The sequence below is a fragment of the Capra hircus genome, chromosome 9 (assembly GCF_001704415.2).
Source record: "Capra hircus breed San Clemente chromosome 9, ASM170441v1, whole genome shotgun sequence".
NCBI lineage: Eukaryota > Metazoa > Chordata > Mammalia > Artiodactyla > Bovidae > Capra > Capra hircus.
The window spans coordinates 89719230-89740053 of NC_030816.1; the positions used below are offsets into that span (position 1 = coordinate 89719230).

General features: G+C 48.7%; 1 protein-coding gene across 14 annotated transcripts in view; it reads left to right on the top strand.

Annotated features, from left to right (window-relative positions):
• AFDN (afadin, adherens junction formation factor) overlaps positions 1–20824 on the top strand; it is a 111690-nt gene that overhangs the window by 1217 nt on the left and 89649 nt on the right. The gene's annotated exons all lie outside the window — the stretch shown is intronic.

Consider the following 20824-nt stretch of genomic DNA (forward strand, 5'->3'; position numbering starts at 1 on the left):
TGAACATTGTCATGAAATTGAATCCCTTATCATCAAACCCCAGTTTATAGTTTTGAGCAAACTTGACTTTTAGCGTCCCAGCGTCTTGATTTTGCCCGTGATGGGGGGGAAGACCCATTTCTTCCGTCTGCACTGGCAGAGCCATTCGTCTTAAGACGTAGGAATGCCAATGTGAATTACTAGGTTCAGGGCGCCAATCTGAACGCTTAGGATAAGTTACTCCTGGTTCACAACTCATCTTCTCTAATGGTTTTACGAGTTAGGTGCTAGTAAGCAAATTAATAATGCGTAGTTGGGTTCCTTCATAGGTTTATTAGCAGGTCTTTGAAAAGTGACGCGCAGTCATTTAGCCTTCAGGATTATGTTGTCTTTCAGAATAATGAGTTCATTTTTCTTTTTTCTGGTTTAAAAAATTCAGATGTAAAATATTTTGGTACATAGTTATTTTGTTTTTCTGTTTGAATGGACCTATTTATAATTTTTTCAGAAATTTCCCAAGTCTGGTTGAGAAAAGGAATCTTTTTTTCAGCTTAGTGGTAGATAATTCAGTTTACTGTTTGGGATTCTGAATGCATTGGCATTTTTAAAAATCCTGAATCAGAAACACAGTTGATTTTATTAAATTCTGTTTTTAAGCACTCGGTTGAGACTTCTGTCCTTTCTGAGACACACTGTCTGAGTAGTTTTTAAGTAAAACTGGCCTGTCATTCAGAGAAATATGTTTTTTCTGGTTATTCTGTGGGTGAAAAGTTGCTATGCAGATGTTGAAGCAAAGCAAAACTTGAAGGACATTTCAGGCAAATGATTATATATTTCATTTAGAAATGGCAACCCACTCCAGTGTTCTTGCCTGGAGAATCGATCCCATGTAAAGAGGAGCCTGGTGGGCTACAGTCCACGGGGTTGGGAAAGTGTCAGGCATGACTTAGCAACTAAACCACCACCTCCCCACTGACACCTGAACATTTCTAGAAAAGATCCTCCAGGATTATATTAGAAAGTGTTTCTTGATGAAATAAATTTTCTTTTTAAAATATCCGTGTTGTTTTCTTAGCTCTTACACTATATCTGGTGCCCCGTTCACACTTTCATTTCTTGTTTTCTGGAGAACCTTTGCCTGCTGTTATGTCTGTGTTTATTCTGGTCTTTGGAAGTTTAAGCTTCACGTTTAGCATGTATTTTTCATTATCATGAAGGTAAGCTAAAGTTAATAATTCCCTAAATCAATATTTTAAAGCCAGTAGATTCGAGTTGCTTTATCTAAACTTTTTTGTCTGAACTTTTTTTAATATCTGGGAAATGATGAATTTTCACTTTATTTGTCCATCACAAATAATTTTCCTTGTAAGAATGTAGCATAATACTGGCCTTTATTATGGTCAATAAAGCAACTTTACTTCAGAGTTTGACTTGTGAAAATAAGACGTTAGGCATGTATGTATATGTTTGGAGAATCTTTTTTATGTACATATGCGAGAGTGTAGTTGTTGGTTTGTTTTCTTCTGACAGCTTTTTTGGAGGGGTTACAGTCAGTGAGTGAAGTCGCTCAGTCGTGTCTGGCTCTGTGAACCCATGGACTGTAGCCTACCAGGCTCCTCCCGCCATGGGATTTACCAGGCAAGAGTACTGGAGTGGGCTGCCATTTCCTTCTCCAGAGGATCTTCCCAACCCAGGGATCAAACCCCGGTCTCCCGCATTGCAGGCAGACGCTTTACGGTCTGAGCTACCAGGGAAGCCTCTGTTACCAAATTACATAACTGTTGACCATCTGTGATTGGTGGTTTCAGGCAGCATTGCTAACTGCTGATCTGGGGTGTTTGTGTTTAGGGAGACGATAAGCTTGGCTTTTTGGATTACTCTCACTTTTAAAGAAAATTGGAATATGTTTTAACTTCTGCTTCGTTAAGTTCGCTTCATATTCACCTTTGTCTGCAGAAGGGCTTCCAAAGAGGAAACAGATTATATTTTATCATTGTGTTTTTCATCCCCGATTATATTTAGAATGAAAGTTGGTGATCTAAACTTAGAGTCAGTGCTTTATCACCAGGGAGTTGATATTAAGCTGCGTTAATATCTTGATTACCATGGAAAGCTATAGTGCAGGATAACGCTTATAAGAGCTTCTTAGTCCCCCTGTCCTTGTCTTACTTTTAGTGTTAAGCCTTCTCTTTTAGGGGTTTCTGGTTATTTATCACAGCAGAGTTCTTGTTGCTCATCCCTGTCCTTCCTCGGAAGAGGGCTTCTCTGGTTGCCCTAAAGTCTGCATGTTGTTTTGGGGGTTGAACTGATTTCGTCATCACAGCCACTGGTTTTGTCTGAATCATTCTCTGATTGCATGAAGGCGAGAGCTGAGCCTTTTATTGTTTGAAATGTCTTCTACGTCTGTCACATGGTGCGTGCTCAGTAAATACTTTGCGAAAAGAATGCTGAATATGGCTTCCTCTTTCTGTACCTTTATTCTTGACTCCACAAGGATGTGAGCTTTTAAAAAACTTAGTGAAATTGTCTGTTAGGCTGTTAAATATTTGTCGTTTCACGTCTTATTCTTTTGCATAAACTTTACACCTGAATGCAAAACCCGTGCTCCGTAGTTAGTTGACCACTTCACTTTTGTGAGAGATTTGTTTTGTGTATTACTTATTGAATTCATTGCCTTTTTTTGGCATCGGTGGGAAAAAGGTTAACCTAGAATTTTTGTGGACACCCCTCTATTCTTTATTGAAGGTGAATATGTTATACTTGAATACTCTGATTAGTCTTGAGAAGTAATGTGGTGCTTCATACTACCCAGACTACCCAGAGGTGCGTGTAAAAAATAACTCATAGTTTGTCAGCAGAGGTGGAGTAGGAAGTCTTCAGATGAGGTCGTAGTAATTGCATGATTTGGAGCTTAAACTGGGCTTCCCTGATGGCTCAGATGGTAAAGAATCCACCTGCAATGTGGGAGACCTGGGTTTGATCCCTGGGTCAGGAAGATCCTCTGGAGGAGGGCATGGCAACCCACTTCAGTATTCTTTCCTGGAGAATCCCATGGACAGAGGAACCTGGCGGGCTACAGTCCATGGGGTTGCTAAGAGACAGACATGACTGAGCAAATAAGCACAGAGTTTAGAGTTTAATCTATACTTTGGACTAATGCTTAGGTTGTAACTATGCTTTATCATACAACATAACTATACTTGAGACTGTTTTGGAAACAGCAGTTGTATTATTAAACCTTGGTACTTCAGAAGATCTGGTGACTAGTGTGTAATGAGATAGGCAGTTGCCAGTGCTGTGTCTTTAGTATTTATAGGCATCTCTATTCCTTTAAATCTTTTTTCTTCTGTAGTAATTGGTTGTGGTTTGTGCTTGTGGGTGTGAGGTCAGGGCACCATTGTCTCCTCACCTTGACTGGAAGCTGCACCTCAACCAGCTTTGCTTTGCTGTGTTCCTGCCAACGAAGCAGTGATCTTGCTGTATGCGGTTTATGGGCTGAATGGAATGCAAACGTTGTAAACACAGGCCTTTCTAGAATTGTCAGATTTTGATTGTGGTTAATAGTAGAATACAGAGGTCCAATACTTCGGCCACCTCGTGCGACGAGCCGATTCACTGGAAAAAACCCTGATGCTGGGAAACAGTGAGGGCAGGAGAAGGAGGGGGTGACAGAGGAGGAGATGGTTGGATGGCTTCACCAGCTCAGTGGCCATGAGTTTAAGCAAATTCTGGGAGGTGGTGAAGCGCAGGGAAGCCTGGCGTGCTGCAGTCCATGGAGTGGCAAAGAGACACCATTTAACAGCCGAACAGCTGCAGTAGCTGGATAGCAGAAGTGGTTCTTTCGTATTCGTGAAAAAATTTGATTCACTGAAAACCAGGATATGATACCAAGTTGGCTGGATGTTTAAGAGAAAAAGGTTTAGGGTTAGATTTAATTGAGTAATTGTAGTATATAAAGCATTATTATTAGTGGTTGGTTATTATTCTGGTGGCATAATTTGTTTATAAACAGTTTTGCCAGACTTGAACTTGAGTGTACTATCAGAAAACACTAATGGATAATATAGCAGTTATTTTGGTAGAAGCTTGCTTTCCTCTATTATACATAAAATAGACGTGAACAGTATTTATGTAACGTAAAACTGGACTGACCTCTTCAGTGAAAATGATTCTCAGGTCAGGTAGAGCCTGTTGGTTTTCGTTCCGTTTTTCTGTTGCTCTTAGTTTCCTGGCTGGTTTTGTTTGAGGTGCCCTCAGTTGCTGTGCTGATGCCTAGGACAGTGGTGGGACTGCGCGGGACCTGTGGTTGTAAGTTAGAGGCTAAGTGTGCCCGCAGCCCCACACACTGGGGGAGGACGCGTCACCCTTGAGCCTGTCTGCACCCCGACGGTGGTGCAAACAGCGAGACCCGGGCTTCCATAGGGGCTTGGGTCTCCCCTGGCTCCCTGCAGCCCCCCAGCCCAGCCCAGCCCACCCCGAGAGCTGCGTGGAGGGGCTGGCCCACGACACCCTGCTCATGCTCACTGTTGCCTGGTGGGTTTGCCGTATTCTCAGTCACAGCTTAATAGTTCTCTGTTGCTCCATTTCACACATGTTCTGTTAAAGGAAAGTCAGGCTCCCGCTCTCCACTAGTTTAAGCCATTTGTTCCTTTAAAGAACATACTTTCTCTGTTCCCTTGTCGGCTAATAGTGGTACTTTCCACGGTGACTTACTATTCTTTTCATTTCCTGAGTCTTGCAGGAGGGCCGGCACAATGTCTAACTCGTAATTTCTTTCTGTGCTGCTATTACCGGCTTCTGGTGTGGAGGCTGCAGGTTGCCACTTTCCCCTTTTGCTTTGAGTCTGGCCCAGTTCTACATGGTTGGTAGAGAAAATGGTCTGGGAGCAACAGTACAATCAAATGTTTAAAAACCACTGTATTCTTAAAAGCACGTGCCTCTCTCCGTATACATACTTAGCTCTGGACCTTGGGAAGGTGTCTTGCGGAGACATTATCTTTAGGTAGGTGTTGATATTATTTTCTGAATAAATTTCTGAGTGCTCCAGATTTACAGAAAAAAGCTTGTAAAATCTACCCTGGTTTTATATCGTGTCCGACTCTTTGCGACCCCATGGACTGTAGCCTACCAGGCTCCTCTGTCCATGGGATTTTCCAGGCAAGAGTACTGGAGTGGGTTGCCATTTCCTTCTCTAAGGGATCTTCCCAACCCAGGGATGGAACCTGGGTCTCCCACATCGTAGACAGACGCTTTACCGTCTGCGCCACCAGGGAAGTCGTGTAAGTTTATAGTGTCCCGTTATTATACGTGAGCTTCTTAATGAGTTCTTAGGTTATCTTACGTTTTTCACTGTAATGTATTTTTGTGTTGGCAAGTACTTGGGGTCATCATTGGGGTGATTATTCCTAAGAGACGTGGATAATAGAAGTAAGAGTCAGTTTTATGAAGATTTCCGGTTTGAGCCTAAGTGTTTCCGTTTCTGCTACTAACTCTCCTCTGGAAGATTGCTTTAAGCCTTTTTCCTGTTGTTCGGTTAACATCCATTTGTCTCTTTTGCGCTTTGAATGGGTCTTGTACCCACGTGTGGTTTTGGGCCGACTAAACCCGCACCACCGAGCGCGGCGGTGGAGGCCCGTTTTCGGACTAGGGAGTCCCTGTCGGAGCTCAGGGGTGCCGGTCGCTGGCGGCCCTTGCAGGACGGGGCTCGCTCCCCTGCTTGCGGTGCGCCCGCAGCTCTCCGAGGTGGACGTGCTCCTCCGCGAGAAGCGTGGCTCGTTGGGTCCGCTGCCCGCGGGCTGTCCGCGACGTTCGCTGGACCCCGACGAGCCGCCCGAGGCCTGCTTGCGCGCTTCGTATTTCAGCGAGTAGGCTGCCGCGCAGAGGTGCTTGCGTGCACGGCTGCTAAGACTGGCCGTCCCTCCTCTTGCATCGGAGACAGCCTTGAGCGGGACGGGCCCTCTTCAGGCGTGACTGCCGCGGGGACGCGCGCCCCGCCGGTCGGTGAGCGCGGGCCGCCCGCCGCCCCTGCGAGGATCCAGCGCCTGCGGCCCGGGGAGCTGCTGACCTCTCCGGGGCCTGAGAGGGGCCAAGCTGCCTGCCTTAGTGTGAGCTGCTGCCTGGAACGCTTGGGGATTGCTTTTAAGAGTTTTGGGTTCAGCTCATTTTAGAAACATTCTAAGGCAGATATTAGAGTGGTTATTAATGGTTTTTTCCAACTAGGGCTATACAGATACATATCATTTAAAGTCGAACATAATTCTGCTTAGGATAGAAAGATAGGTTTTAACATATATTCATTTATCTTGCATATATTTACTCATTTTTATTTGTAAATACCTATTTTCATTTGTTGTTGTTCAGTTGTGTCTGACTCTGTGCGACCCCATGGACCGCAGCACACCAGGCTTCCCTGCCCTTCACCATCTCCCAAAGCCTATTCAAACTCACGTCCATCGAGGCGGTGATGCCATCCAACCATCTCATCCTCTGTTGTCCCCTTCTCCTCCTGCCTTCAGTCTTTCCCAGGATCGGGGTCTTTTCCAGTGAGTTAATTCCTTGCATCAGGTGGCCAAATTATTGGAGTTTCAGCTTCAGCGTCAGTCCTTCCAATGAATATTCTGGACTGATCTCCTTCAGAATGGACTGGTTGGATCTCCTTGCAGTCCAAGGGACTCTCAAGAGTCTTCTCCAACATCACGGTTCAAAAGCATCAGTTCTTCATACAAAATTTAAATTTGTAAGATGCAAGCATGTACATTTTTGCTGTTCAGAGATACTGGCTACAACCTAGCTGAAGGGTGACTGAAGTTTCGTGGCTCTGATTCACCCAGGCTGTGGTGTGGCCCCCTTCCTCCTGGTCAGTGTCTAGTTCTGAGCGTTGGTGTCTGACATTCCAGGCAGCCTGGTTGGTAGCTGCGTTGCTCATGTGGGCTCCGTCTCTGGCACTTGTCTGTGCTCCCAGGCCTCCCCTTCCGAGCTTGAGCTCTGCACGACGGCAGCGGCTGACTTGAGAGGGCTCTCTCCTGCTGTGTTGGTTGTGCTTCCCCTTAACGTTACTCTCTCTCTGGAGAGAGACAGACCGCACAGATTAGTGTTTATAGTCTAAGATCCGCCATGCACAACATGGGATTTTAATACTTATAAATAGTATGTGAGCATACCACTTTTAAAAATGCATATGGCAAAAACAAACCATGAGAATATTGAATTTATGTTAAAGATTACCGACACTTAAGATTGATTTATCTACTCAGTGGCAACATTTTGCAGCAGATACGTTGTGCTGTTCTTCCATGGGTGAGGCGTAAGTTCATTTGAAACTTTGGTGGCCACTTTCTTTTTATAGGTAGTATTACTAAATCGTTTTGATGGAGCACTGTTTTTAACCACATAATGAGACATATTTATTAATAGACATGTTGTTTTAATTTGCCAGGGTAATACAATACAGATCCGAAACCTGAGTTGCTGAATAAGTGAATCTGTGAACGGCTCCTTTGTGGATGAGCTGGGCTTGTCTTACTCAGGAGGGTCCTGCCCAGAGCACCGAGGGCAGCATCTTCACCATGGTTCATGTTGAGGACCTCAAGTACTTTGAAATATGGTTTTAATTCTGTTTTGGCAAAGGTGGCCTTGTATGCTTGATACAATAATTCGTGTGTTTTTATGCCAAACTTGTTGATTTCAGTTTTTAAAAATAATTTTTTATAACCTTCATTGAATTGCTATTTTGCAAATGTCAAGAACAGTAAAATTAAGGCCAGTAAACCTGGAAAAGCACTGAGAAAACTGGTGATGCTGTTTTATGGTTTATTTCTAAAGTATATTCTTGAACATGTAGTTAGACATGAAGGAGTTCAGGCATTTGCTTTCTCTGTATCGTGAGGATTGTATGTTTCTTTTGGACGTTTGGAGAATGTTTGAAGTATACATGCTTAGTTATTAATCACTTGCTTTTTTAACCCAGTACTAGGTGGTTCGTTATTGATCATGTTATTAAGCTTTCAATTTTTGTCAGGAATCCAGTTTTTAAAAGCTTTGTAGGTTATTCTGATGATAGCTGTGATAGTTAACACTCTGTGGATGTGTAGTGTCTGTGCACTTGACGTGAGTTGTGAGTGTGTTTTCTGTATTATCTCCCTTAGTTTTCAGAGCAGTCCTGTTGGTGGGCGGACAGCTGGTAAGCTGGGGGCAGTGATCTGCCCAGGTCGCATGGTTCTAGAACAGAGCGTTCTTGTAACTCAGCACTGCGGACTCTGAAGGTGTAGGATCACTGCAACAAAAACAGTGCCTGCAGGTTTTATAGAAAAATACTTTATAAGTAGAACGACTTAGAGCATAATTTTAGGGAATAACCAGAGGCATGATACAATGAAACGTCACGTGTATGCGTATATATATCTTCTATTAGGTACAAAAGTAATTGCGATTTTGGACTGAATTTTAAATGACTATAACTAGGCTCAAATGCGTCTTTATTAACCAAAATAGGAACCATGACAATCGACACGTTTTTGCCAGCGAGAAATAAGTCTGTTTATTCCTGTAGCATAAAAATCCATGCTGTGGGATTTGAGGAACTCTTGGAAAGGATTTTCTGCCTCCTGCTGGTTGTGGAAGCATTTTCCCTGCAAAACTTTGTTGAGATGCTTGAAGAAGTGGCAGTCGGTTGGTGAGACGCCAGATGAATATGGCGATGGGGCAAAACCTGGTAGCCCAGTTTGCTCACCTTTTGAAGTGTTGGTTGTACGACGTGGTTGAGCATTGCCACGTGCGGAGGAGAGCTGGGCCCTCTGTCGGCCAGTGCTGCCTGCGGGCGTCGGCAGGTTCTGCTGCACCTCATTGACTGGCTGAGCCTACTCCGCAGATGTAGTGGTTTTGCCGGCGTTCAGAAAGCTGTAGTGGATCAGACCGGCAGCAGACCCCCAGACAGTGACCACGACTCTTTCGGTACAAGTTTGGCTTTGGGAAGTGCTTTGGAGCTTCTTCTCAGTCCAGCCGCTGAGCTGGTCATTGCCAGTTTTATAAAATCCACTGTTGGTCACCTGTCACAGTGCAATCGAGAACCAGTTCATTGTTGTTGCACAGAATAAGAGAAGACAGCACTTTAAAATGACAGGTTTTCAGAATTGAAAGAGACACGTGTACCCCAGTGTTCTTCACAGCACTGTTTATAACAGCCAGGACAGGGAAGCAACCTAGATGTCCATCAGCAGACGAATGGGTAAGAAAGCTGTGGTACGCATACACAGTGGAGTATTACTCAGCCATTAAAAAGAATTCATTTAAGTCAGTTCTGATGAGATGGATGAAACTGGAGCCTATTATACAGAGTGAAGTAAGCCAGAAAGAAAAACATCAATACAGTATACTAACGCATATATATGGAATTTAGAATGATGGTAACGATAACCCTGTATGCGAGACAGCAAAAGAGACACAGATGTATAGAACAGTCTTTTGGACTCTGTGGGAGAAGGTGAGGGTGCGATGATTTGACAGAATAGCATTGAAACGTATATTACCATATGTGAAACCGATCCCCAGTCCAGGTTCAATGCATGAGACAGGGTGCTCAGGGCTGGGATAACCCAGAGGGGATGGGATGGGGAGGGAGGTGGGAGGGGGGTCAGGATGGGAACACATGTCCACCCATGGCTGATTCATGTGAATGTATGGCCAAAACCACCGCAATATTGTAAAGTAATTAGCCTCCAATTAAAATAAATAAAAAATAAATAAATGACAGGTTTTTCTGGTCGGCTCCCGAGCACCCACTTGTCAAGCTTTTTCACTTTTCCAGGTTGCCTGAAATGCTGAATGACGGTAGAGTGGTCAACACTGAGTCCTTCAGCGACTTCCCACGTAGCTGTAAGAGGGTCAGCCTCGCTGGCTGTTGTCAGTTACCCGTTGTCAGCTCCCGGCGGCCGGCCGCTCTGCCCCTCGTCTTCAAGGCGCTTGTCGCCTTTTCGGAGCTTTTGAACCCCCACTGCGCTGCGTGTTCGTTGGCAGTTCCTGCCCTAAAGTGCTGATGCTGCGAGTCGTCTCTGTTGCTTTACGACCCATTTTGAACTCGAATTAAAAAATCGCTTGAATTTGATTTTTATCTAACATCATTTCTGTAATCTAAAATAAACATAAAAGAAACAGCAGGTAATAAGTCGTTGGCAAAAAGAACGTGAAGCGAGAGATGTGCGCTGAGATGACGTGTGGCGACCACGTCTAAGAGTGTCTTCCAGCCAGCGCCACTCCGCAGCCAGCTTTTGCACCAACCTGGATGTAAACGTGAGTGTGTAGGTTGGAAGGCCTTGCTGTGCCTTATCTTTAGACGGGTGAGCGTGCTGCATGGTCAGCGTGGAGTGGCCGCCGTCTTTTCTCGCTGTCTGCAGACGTGGACGGCTCGTGTCTCGCACGGTCACCAGCAGCTGGAGTGTGAAGCGTGTCCGAGATGGAGCAGGCTCCTGTCCCCCAGGTGGCCTGCGCTCCCCGAGGCTGGGGGCCTGCCGAGCGGAGACCCTGTGGCCGGGATCCAGTGTCTGCTCACCTGGCCCCTTGCCTCCGGAAGGGCCTCCCGCCTCTGGGGCCGGGTGTGGCCCTGGCCCTTCCCTGGTCTGAGCCTGAAATGGAGTGGCAGGTGAAACCTGTTTGCCCCGCTGACTCTGCCTTCCTGGGGTGCTGGTCACATATTAACTAGCAGTTTCCCCCAGGTGACACTGCGGTTTCAGCAGAGCCCTCTGGAGCTGTTCCCTGGCTGTTGCTGATGATTCCAACTAACATCTCCCGAGTAAATAGTTGCCCTTCCCAACCTGGAATGGAGGATTTCAGACCAAATGGCCGTTTCAGGGGGCCTCCCGAATCACTCTCTTCCTCCTCTGCTCAGGAGCCTGTTTCCTCCTCTTGAAGGAGACGGTAGAGCGTGGAGGAGCTTCCTCGCTGGGAGCTGAGTGCGCTTTTCTTGTACGAGTCAGGGACTGAACACTTGACCTGGGCAGCTGCACGCCCGCCGCCCGGGTCTGCGAGGCCAGCGGCCTCCGAGTGCTCCCAGGGCTGGTCTTGTGGGACGGCTGGACGCAGGGAACTTCAGGATGGCACCCACCCTGCTGTCTGTGTTTCTGCCACTTTGAGGCTGCGTTTGCCTCTAGAGTCTTGTGGTTCATATTCCAGTGCAAAATGTAACTTAACGTTACGGTTAGTAGTGTTTTTCGAATGCTCCATGTTTGTGGTTTGCACAGCTTCTAAGCGAGTTTCCGATGCTCAGGGATGCTCCATGTATTAGTCTAATAACGTTTTTAGACATTTTATATTTAGTGTGTGTAGTTACAAAAGCACGTGATTGGTACCAACAGCTTGATTCTTGAGAAACCGTGCAGATTTTACATTAAATAGAGCGATACTTGCTGTTTGATTCTGTGAACGTCTGAGCAAAAAATTCAGAAACAGTTATGCACTCACCTCAGGGCCTGAGTGTTGTGAGAGATTGCCTCTGTGGCATATCTGTGTTTATTTCTCTTTCTAGTGGCTCAGTGCTTTTAAAATGATGGCATTTAGGCCCTCTCTTGGGCCTGTCATTGGGCCGGGGCAGTGTTCATTCACTCAGAGTGGTTTTCCAAGCGCCCGCTGTGCTTTCGGTGCTGTGTGCAGGGCCTGGGGCTTCCGCAGGCGGCCTGCTGTGCCGTCCGGGGTGGAGGTGAGGGGCTGCCTGGTGTCAGGGGCCCTCAGCCTCCAGCTGCAGAGCCCTTGGCACTCACCTCCACGGGCTGGTCCCTGCGAGTGCGGGGCACTCAGAGCTTGGTGGAGCCCTGTGCTTTCCGCAGCGGCTCCCGGCTGAGTGTGCAAGAGCACTGGGAACTGTGTCTGGAACGCGGTGCACGCGCCCCGTCTGGGTCCTGAGGAGCAGGCGCCCTTTGCAGCCATTGACGCGAATCTTCGGATGACAGGGAACCTTCTCTGTGGTTCTGTGGAGGGCGTTCCTGGCCAAGAGCATGACTCACCCAGAAAGTATGTGCTCAGCTGATGCCCATGGGACTGGGGTGAGCCGGGAGATGCCTCCAGGGGCGCAGCCGGTGGGGGGTTCGCCCCGTGCCGTGTGGGGCCGGGAAGCGCCTGAGCCGAGCCTTTCCTGGGGCGTAGGCACAGCTTCCCACAGTGCATTTCAGGAAATGTTTGCTCTGAATCCTGAGGAATTTGTAGAAAAGGTGGAGAGCTGACTTAAGAAGAACCTGTTGAGTCCGTCTGTGGGCCTGTGCGCACGTAGGCACGCCATTCCTCAGCTCTCTCTGCGCCTCCCTGAACCCGGGTCCTGGGAGCTTGCCTTCTTGCACCAGCCCCGACCGCGTGACTTGCTCTGGCCGGTGAGCGGCCCCCCTGAGCAGCAGCTCTAAGCCCCAAATCCACCTTCTGTTTCTGCTCGTCCCTCTCCTATGAAGCCGTGTCCCAGGCGGGGCTGGTGCGGAAGCCTGGAGTAGAGAGGTGTGGCGTCTGAGAGTAGCAGGACTTAGGAGTGGGACGCCTGAGCTCTTGGGTTTTTCTGTCTTTGCAGCATGGCCTAGTGACTGAAAATCCTGTGTGTCTGTGTTTAGATGTATAAGCGGGCGGCTGACTCATTTGAAAAGACTCTGATGCTGGGAAAGATTGGGGGTGGGAGGAGAAGGGGACGATAGAGGATGAGATGGTTGGATGGCATCACCGACTCGGTGGAGGTGAGTTTGGGTAAACTGCGGGAGTTGGTGACGGACAGGGAGGCCGGCGTGCTGCAGTCTGTGGGGTCACAGAGAGTCCGACTGAGCGACTGAACTGAACTGAACAAGCGTGCCTGCTGGCCCGTCCGGGCCAAGGTGCTGGCCGCTGGCTGAGGAGCTGCACGTGTTAACAGGTGGGTTTCTTATGGGCCTTGTAAGCCAAGGTAAGAACACTGTAGGTGAAAGAAGGCGGTGACGTTTGCAGTTGCGCTCTCCGGGCCTCGCAGGCAGCAGAGGCCACAGGGCGGAGGGGATGCGGCCTGGCGGCAGGAGGCTGATTGGGTGCAGGGCCTTCGTCCCGTGGAACGAAGGCCGAAGCTCACAGGCAAGCAGAGGACGAGAGAGCCGTTCAGGGTCATCCCAGGTGTGCGCTTGGCTACTAGGTAGGTGGTGGCACCCTTGAGTACACGCGTGCGTGCTAAGTCACTTCAGTCGTGTCAGACTCTCTGCGACCCCGTGGACTGTAGCCCGCCAGGTTCCTCTGTCCATGGGATTCTCCAGGCAGAATACTGCAGTGGGTTGCCTAGCCCTCCTCCAAGGGATCTTCCCCACCCAGGGATGAAGCCCGAGTCTCTCCTGTCCACCTGTACCGGTGGGGGGGCTCTTTACCACTGGCACCCTGGGAAGCCCTCGTGGCGCCCTTCAGTTCAGTCCAGTGGCTCCGTCTCGTCCCAACTCTGTGCGACCCCGTGGCCTGCAGCACGCCAGGCCTCCCTGTCCATCACCAACTTCCAGAGCTTGCTCCAACTCATGTCCATCGAGTCAGTGATGCCATCCAACCATCTCACCCTCTGTTGCCCCTTCTCCTCTTGCCTTCAATCATTCCCAGCATCAGGGTCTTTTCAAATGAGTCACCTCTTTGCATCAGGTGGCTAAAGTATTGGAGCTTCAACTTCAGCATCAGCCCTTCCAATAAATATTTAGGACTGATTTTTCCTTTAGGGTGGACTGGTTGGATCTCCTTGCAGTCCAAGGGACTCTCAAGAGTCTTCTCCAGCACCACAGTTCAAAAGCAGCAATTCTTCATCGCTCAGCTTTCTTTATATTCCAGCTCTCACATCCATACATGACTACTGGAAAAACCATAGCTTTGACTGGACAGAACTTTGTCAGGAGAGTGATGTTTCTGCTTTTTAATATGCTGTCTAGGTTTGTCATAGGTTTTCTTCCAAGGAGCAAGCTTCTTTTGATTTCATGGCTGCAGACACCATCTACAGTGATTTTGGAGCCCAAGAAACTAAAGTCTGTCACTGTTTCCATTGTTTCCCCATCTATTTGCCATGAAGTGTTGGGACCGGATGTCATGATCTTCGTTTTCTGAATGTTGAGTTTTAAGCCAGGTTTTTCACTCTCCTCTTTCAGTTTCATCAAGAGGCTCTTTAGTTCCTCTTCGCTTTCTGCCATAAGGGTGGTGTCATCTGCATATCTGAGGTTATTGATATTTTTCTTGGCAATCTTGATTCCAGCTTGTGCTTCATCCATCCTGGTGTTTCTCATGATGTACTCTGCATAGAAGTTAAATAAGCAGGGTGACAATATACAGCCTTGACGTACTCCTTTCCCAATTCAGAACCAGTCTGTTGTTCCATGTCCAGTTCTAACTGTTGCTTCTTGAACTGCACACAGATTTCTCAGGAGGCAGGTAAGGTGGTCTGGTATTCCCATCTCTTAAAGAATTTTCCAGTCATCCTTTAGCCAGAGTTGAGAAAAACAAAAAAAACCCCTGACCGCCTGCTTTCTTTGTCCGGTCCTCCCCTGCTGGTCTGCCCTTCTGCAGCAGCCTTGATGTGAAAGTGTTAGTTGGTCAGTGGTGTCCGACTCTTTGTGACCCTGTGGACCGTAGCCCGCCAGGCTCCTCTGTCCATGGAATGTTCCAGGCACGAGTATTGGAGTGGGTGGCCGTTCCCTCCTTCAGAGGATCTGCCCGATGCAGGGATCGAGCCCGCATCTCCTGCGCTGCAGGCTGATTCTTTACCGTCTGAGACCCCAGGGAAGCCCTGATGTGCTTCTCGCCGAGCCAGGCGGCCTCGCTGGCCTCCCGCCTCCTGTAGCGGTGTCTGTGTGCTCCTGCGCTCCCCTGGTGTCACAGGTGACTCCATCTGGCCCCTTTCTTGGCACTGTATTTTCACACTGGACTCTGTCCTCTGTTTATTTTTTCAATAAAGGAAGGCCTGTGATTAAGCCTGGCACCATTATCCTGAGATCAGGGAGACACACAGGTAAGGGCTGTGCCTGACGGAGTGTGCACACTCAGAGCTCAGTGACCATAAGGCCTACCTGCGCCCCTCTTGGTCTCGGAGCTCCGTCTCTAGTTGAAACCTCAGTGGCTGCTTCTGTGTTAATGTCTGTGTCTGACTTTAGGAGCAGAACCCCCTGGGGGCAGTGGCTCTTGAAGAATTAACAGTAAGCTTTTTTAGGTGAGTGGTACCTGGGGCTATGTTTACTCAGAAGGAAGCTATGGACACTTTTATAACACTCACATAAAATGCTCTTGCTTTTTTAATGGCGATGTAATATTCCTTGTACAAGTCATCTTATTCACACTTTATCTCTGCAATACAGTGTTTTAGTACTGTTCCTGTGAACATTTTGCGTAATCATCTCTCTGTGGTTGTATTTCTATAAAATAGAAATGGATTTCCAAAAGCAGTTTGCACTGGAGGGGTGGACACAGCGAGCATCTTGATAGACTTTGCCAGGTCCTTGTCTCAGCAGCTCTTCCAGGCACACCCCGCTGCAGTAGGTGTGACCCTCCACCTGACACAGTTGCTGGGAATTCATCTTTTTCCAGCCTGAGAGAGCCCTTGGTTTCAAACTTCTCATTTCCTAGTTCACTGTCGAGGAGGAGCGTCTTTCACAAATTCATCGACCATTATACTTTCTACGTGGCATGTCTTTTTTTCTGTTGGGATGTTTGTTTTAATCTCAACTTGTGCAAATGCTGTTTATAAAACATATTGATGTTTTATCCTATATTAAATTTTTTTTTCTATTTAGTCATTTTGGTCTTTTAATTCTATATCCATCAGTGGATGTATTTTACTAGTCATTTGTTTCTTCATTGTTATGGACTTGAAAAGTAACTAAAAAAATCAAGGGAGCACCTATTTTAAAATCGTTACTGTCTTAGCTTGAGTTACGGCTGACAGCATATATTCTTTTGCGTTTAGTAATCGCCCTATGTTTTAAGAGTGTGGGCTGTCTTTTTTTCTTAAATCAGGCTCAATTCTATTAGACTCTCCACCACCAGAATTTATAGTATCAGGAGGAGACTTACACAGATAGGTTTGTGTCTTAAGGATTTTCATTGTGGAACTACTTATATATGAGGGGTATATTTTTCTATTTTAGCAGTAATTCAACATTCAGAAAACTAAGATCATGGCATCTGGTTCCATCACTTCATGGGAAATAGATGGGGAAACAGTGGGAACAGTGCCAGACCTTATTTTGGGGGGCTCCAAAATCACTGTAGATGGTGATTGCAGCCGTGAAATTAAAAGACCTTACTCCTTAGAAGGAAAGTTATGACCAACCGTTCCGCGCTGTGAAGACAGTGACTGTGGCTGTTTTGCCAGTTGGGTGTTTGTGGACGTGACCAGTGGAGTGCAACTATCAGTGTAATTTGTCTACTTTTAAAGATGAAATGAAATTTTAGAGCTTTTTCTCTGCTCGTTACCCTAAGGGCCCAACCCTCGAGTTCACCCCGACGGCTCTTGTCTGGGTCACTAGTGCCCTTCGGGCCCTCTGATGCGATCCCCTGGCCTCGTCTCCTCTTGGCCCCGGGGTCCGGTCGGTTCTCCTGTGCCGAGTGGAGGAGCCCCGGTTTGCCGCCTCCTCTCTGCTCCCCGAGAGCTCCTTCCTCCTCGGGGCATCCAGTGCGCACACCACCCCGAGCGGACCGTGCCCGCAGCCTCACGCTGGCTCCGCTCAGCGGCTCGTGCAGCCTCGCAGCCAGAGGACCGCCCGGTCGCCCCTTGTCTCGGTTGCTGGCGCCCCTTTGCCCCGTTCTTGACTCCGCTGTTCTCCCGGGCCTCAGCCCTCCCCAGTCTGGCGGCTCTGCCTCCAAAGCATCGTCGGCACCGTTCGCGTCTCAGCACGTCTCGCTGCGGGCACGGCCCGGGCTGTGCGGTTCTCAGCCTTCAGCTCGGCGCTGCGGGTTCCCGTCCAGACCCTCCGGCGGCTGAGCTGTCCCCCCGGAGCGCCCCCTGGCTGTCGGAGCCCGGTGTGGCGCTCCGTCCCGAGAAGCCCGGGTGCCGCCCGCCCCGTCTCCTTCCCTTCGGGCCGTCGCGGTCCTGCTGCTTTCAGACGCACTGCCGGGCGCCCCTCCCTCCGGATCCCGGGACTCTGGGTCCCTCCGCCTCGCTTGCCGGCGTCCGCCTGTCGCGAGGTTCTCCTGTTGGATCACAAGTCCCTGAGAACAGAGGCTGTTGCTATTCTTCCCCATCGCCTGGGTGAAGATGATTTAGCTGAATTGAGAAGCACCTTATCCCCTGGGCTTAGTGTCTGTTCTGTTTTTTTTTGTTTGTAAATTGCAGTTTTCATTTCTTTTTAAAACATTTATTGTAGATTGCTACTCTGTGTACTGAATGTTTGCGTCTAACGCAGCGTAAACATGTTACTCTGCGGTAGGCTTTGCCTTTGAGCTGACTTGCGTCCCAGCTTCGGAAATCTGACCCTGGGTGTTGGTTTTTATCGTTTCCTTCTTCCAGACGATTCTTCCCCTCCTTCCCGAGTTCTTCCTTTCCACCCCGTGAGGATTATTACTGGACAACGCAGGGAGCGCCCTGGCCAGCCCCCGATGGACCTGTGGCCCCAGCAGGGTCTGCGTCCTGGGGCCTCTGCTGTTGAGGGGGGCTGCGGTTGAGGGGCCAGGCCCTCCCGGCCACCTCCTCCGCGAGTCACTGCCAAGCTCATACCTCTGGTGCGTTGCCTGCCGAGCAGTGGTTTCGACACACAGCTGGCCTGTTGCTCTGTTTCATTCCCAAATCAACAAGGGAGGTGTGGTTGTTATCATCGAGGTATCTTTCAGCTGAAGGAGGCCCGGGAAGCCCCAGGATGTCGAGTTGATAGGTACAGCCATCCCTCCTGCCCGTCTTCCCGCTTTCTTCCCACTTTCTGCCTCCAGCGAGCACGGCCGCCCATCTTCCCGCTTTCTTCCCAGCTTTCTGCCTCATCTCTGCTCCCGCCTCGGGATGGCCAGGCTGTCCAGCGCCGTCCCTGTTACAGAGCAGGCTTTCTAGGGCGCCCTTGTGCCTGTCATCTTCTGGGCCAGGGCGGTGTCCCAGAGGACACCTAGACGTGTGATTTCTCCGCCAGAGGCCAGACGCACATCCTGCTGTACTGACCTTGAGATGGGTTTGCCCGTTTACATTCCAGACCTCAGAAGTCCCTGCATCCTCAGTATATTCAGATTTCTTTTGATAAGCTAGACTATAGGAAATAATAATCCTGACTGGTACTAACCTGTGTTCAGTGAGTGAGCGTGTTCTCTTGTGTGTGTGGTCCATCATCACCTGTTTATGCATTTTGTCCGTGTTTTTTTCCGTGGGCTGTTTGTCCTTTTCCACTTGATTTGTAGGGGATCTCTGTAGCTCTGAATCCTGACCTCTTATGTGTGTGTTGCAAGCATGTCATGTGTGTTGCAAGTATGTTTCGGTTCATCTTTTTTTTTGTCTCTCGTAGTGTTTCGTCACACAGATTTAAAGCCTTAGAATGTAGCTGGGTTCCTCGGTCTTTTCCTTAGACTTCCGTTTTTATAGCTCTTCTCTATTGCTTCGGGGGTGTGCTCAGCGCTCCATTCTGAAGGGCTTGTAGTTTAGCTTTTTACCCGTAGGTGTTTCCTGGACCTGGCGTTCCTTTGCCTGTGGGACTCCCCCGCCCCCTTACAGCCTCAGTGCGGGTTTTCCGGGCCTTCCTTTCTGTAAACTCGGTGTGTGTCAGAGCGCTGGCTGTGTCACCTGTCCACTAGTGGGGTGCTGACTGGCTGTGTAGTCTGCGTGTGACTGGGCGTGGGAAGGGTACAGCCTTTCTTCACAATAGGGTAACAGGCGAGAGGCAGCTGCGCTTCGTGGGGAGAAAGAAGTGCAGCTTCTTGTCTCACCGCCTTCTGACCCGAGGGTGCTACTGTGTGGCCCTGGTCAGGCAGCTTACCGGTCCTGGGCTCAGCTGAGGGCCTGTAGACAGTGGTGCCCGCCCTGTAGGGCCGTGCCTGGAAGTGCCGTGTCCTGGGCTCAGCTGAGGGTCTGTAGACAGAGGTGCCCGCCCTGTAGGGCTGTGCCTGGAAGTGCCGTGTCCTGGGCTCAGCTGAGGGTCTGTAGACAGTGGTGCCCACCCTGTAGGGCCGTGCCTGGAAGTGCCGTGTCCTGGGCTCAGCTGAGGGTCTGTAGACAGAGGTGCCCGCCCTGTAGGGCCGTGCCTGGAAGTGCCGTGTCCTGGGCTCAGCTGAGGGTCTGTAGACAGCGGTGCCCACCCTGTAGGGCCGTGCCTGGAAGTGCCGTGTCCTGGGCTCAGCTGAGGGTCTGTAGACAGAGGTGCCCGCCCTGTAGGGCTGTGGCTGGAAGTGCCGTGTCCTGGGCTCAGCTGAGGGTCTGTAGACAGGGCGGTGTCTAGAAGTGCAGCAGATGCGTGAAGAAAGCGCCTGGCTCCGGGTGGCGCTTCCTTCTGCTCTGGTGGTGCTCCGTGAGGCTGGATACCTGTTGCTGTTCCTGTTGTCCTTATTAGCTGTGCTTTTTCTCCTTTCCCGCGTTTTGCTTTGTCTGCTCCAGCAGAAGATCTCCCTGTTTGTCGCAGGACAGAAGTTGACATCTGTTGGCTCAGCCTTGTGGCAGTTGAGGTCCTTTGTGGGGGAGGGGAGGTCCCCAGCACCACGTTCTGGGTTAGTACTGCTCGTTGCATATCTCTTAAGCTGAAAAGAACTTCCTTGTTACTGTTTCTGATTTTGTCTAGAAATGGTAATATCTTGTTTAAAAAATATAGTGTAACTTTACGTATAAAACAAGTCAGTGATTTTTGAGGTTTTCATTCTATGGAACCTGACACTTTCTTTCATCATCATGTTCCTGTGTCTTTGAGTTCATGCCTGTGACATATTCCATTAGTCATCTAAAGAATGTATTACAGAATGTACTTTTTTTTAAGCCTATACACGAATGCATTATAGTTAAATACCCCGCATATTTGTAATACTGACTTCAGTACGGAGAATTCCGGAATAGAAGTGTTATTTTGGTGACAGAATGACAGTCCACTCTGGTGGCTGCTGCTCTTCGTGAACGTTCTCTTGCACAGTTTCGCCAAGGAAACCCAGCGGAACCGGGAGTTGTTCTCGCCTGTGTCGCCCTGCCCTCCGGCTGCCTTTCTGCATCAGTGCTGCCAAACATCCCCCTAAACCGCGCGGTCCTTTCCGAAGTCTGTGCTGCTGTGAGCGGCTCACCTTGGCTCGCTCTCGCCTGCTACCAGGCGGCATTCCGATCTGCTGTGCTCACCTGATAAGGCAGAGTGAGGTAGGAAGTGCGGTCCGCAGGTCCCACCTGGCACCAAGAAGGCGGCTCGGGAGCCCCCAATCAAACCAGGCAGAGAGGTCAGCCTCGGTGCCGACTTCTCTGTGAAAGCCCAGCCGGAAGGCGGTTGTGTTCACGCAGCTGCTCTTGCACCCTCTGCCCCCAGATTATTTTGTTTCTAACTTCTTCTCTCCCCCCCCCAACCCCCTGTCAAGTGTCTCATGGAGGATATGAAAGGCCTCAAAATATGGAAAGGACTCAAAAACTGTTTCAAAGTGTATTTGGTTACTAATGCAGTGTATACAACAGTGAAGATTTGAGGATAATTTTTTCATTTAGGTAAGTTTCTTGAGGTTTTTTTTTTTTTAATAGAACAGATTGAATACTGTGAATTCAATTTTTAGTATATTATAGAGATTCAGATGGTAGCATTTCAGTTGTACAAAGCTTCTTTGAATCAGTTGCTGCAGCTGAGTGTTTACTTGGAAGTTATGTAAATACAGTAAATGATAGTCTACCAATTTCTGTATATGTTGTATGGGGCATTACCCTTGTTCAGATTTAGAAACGTTTTAATATTTCACATACTTCAGACCCAGCGCAGAT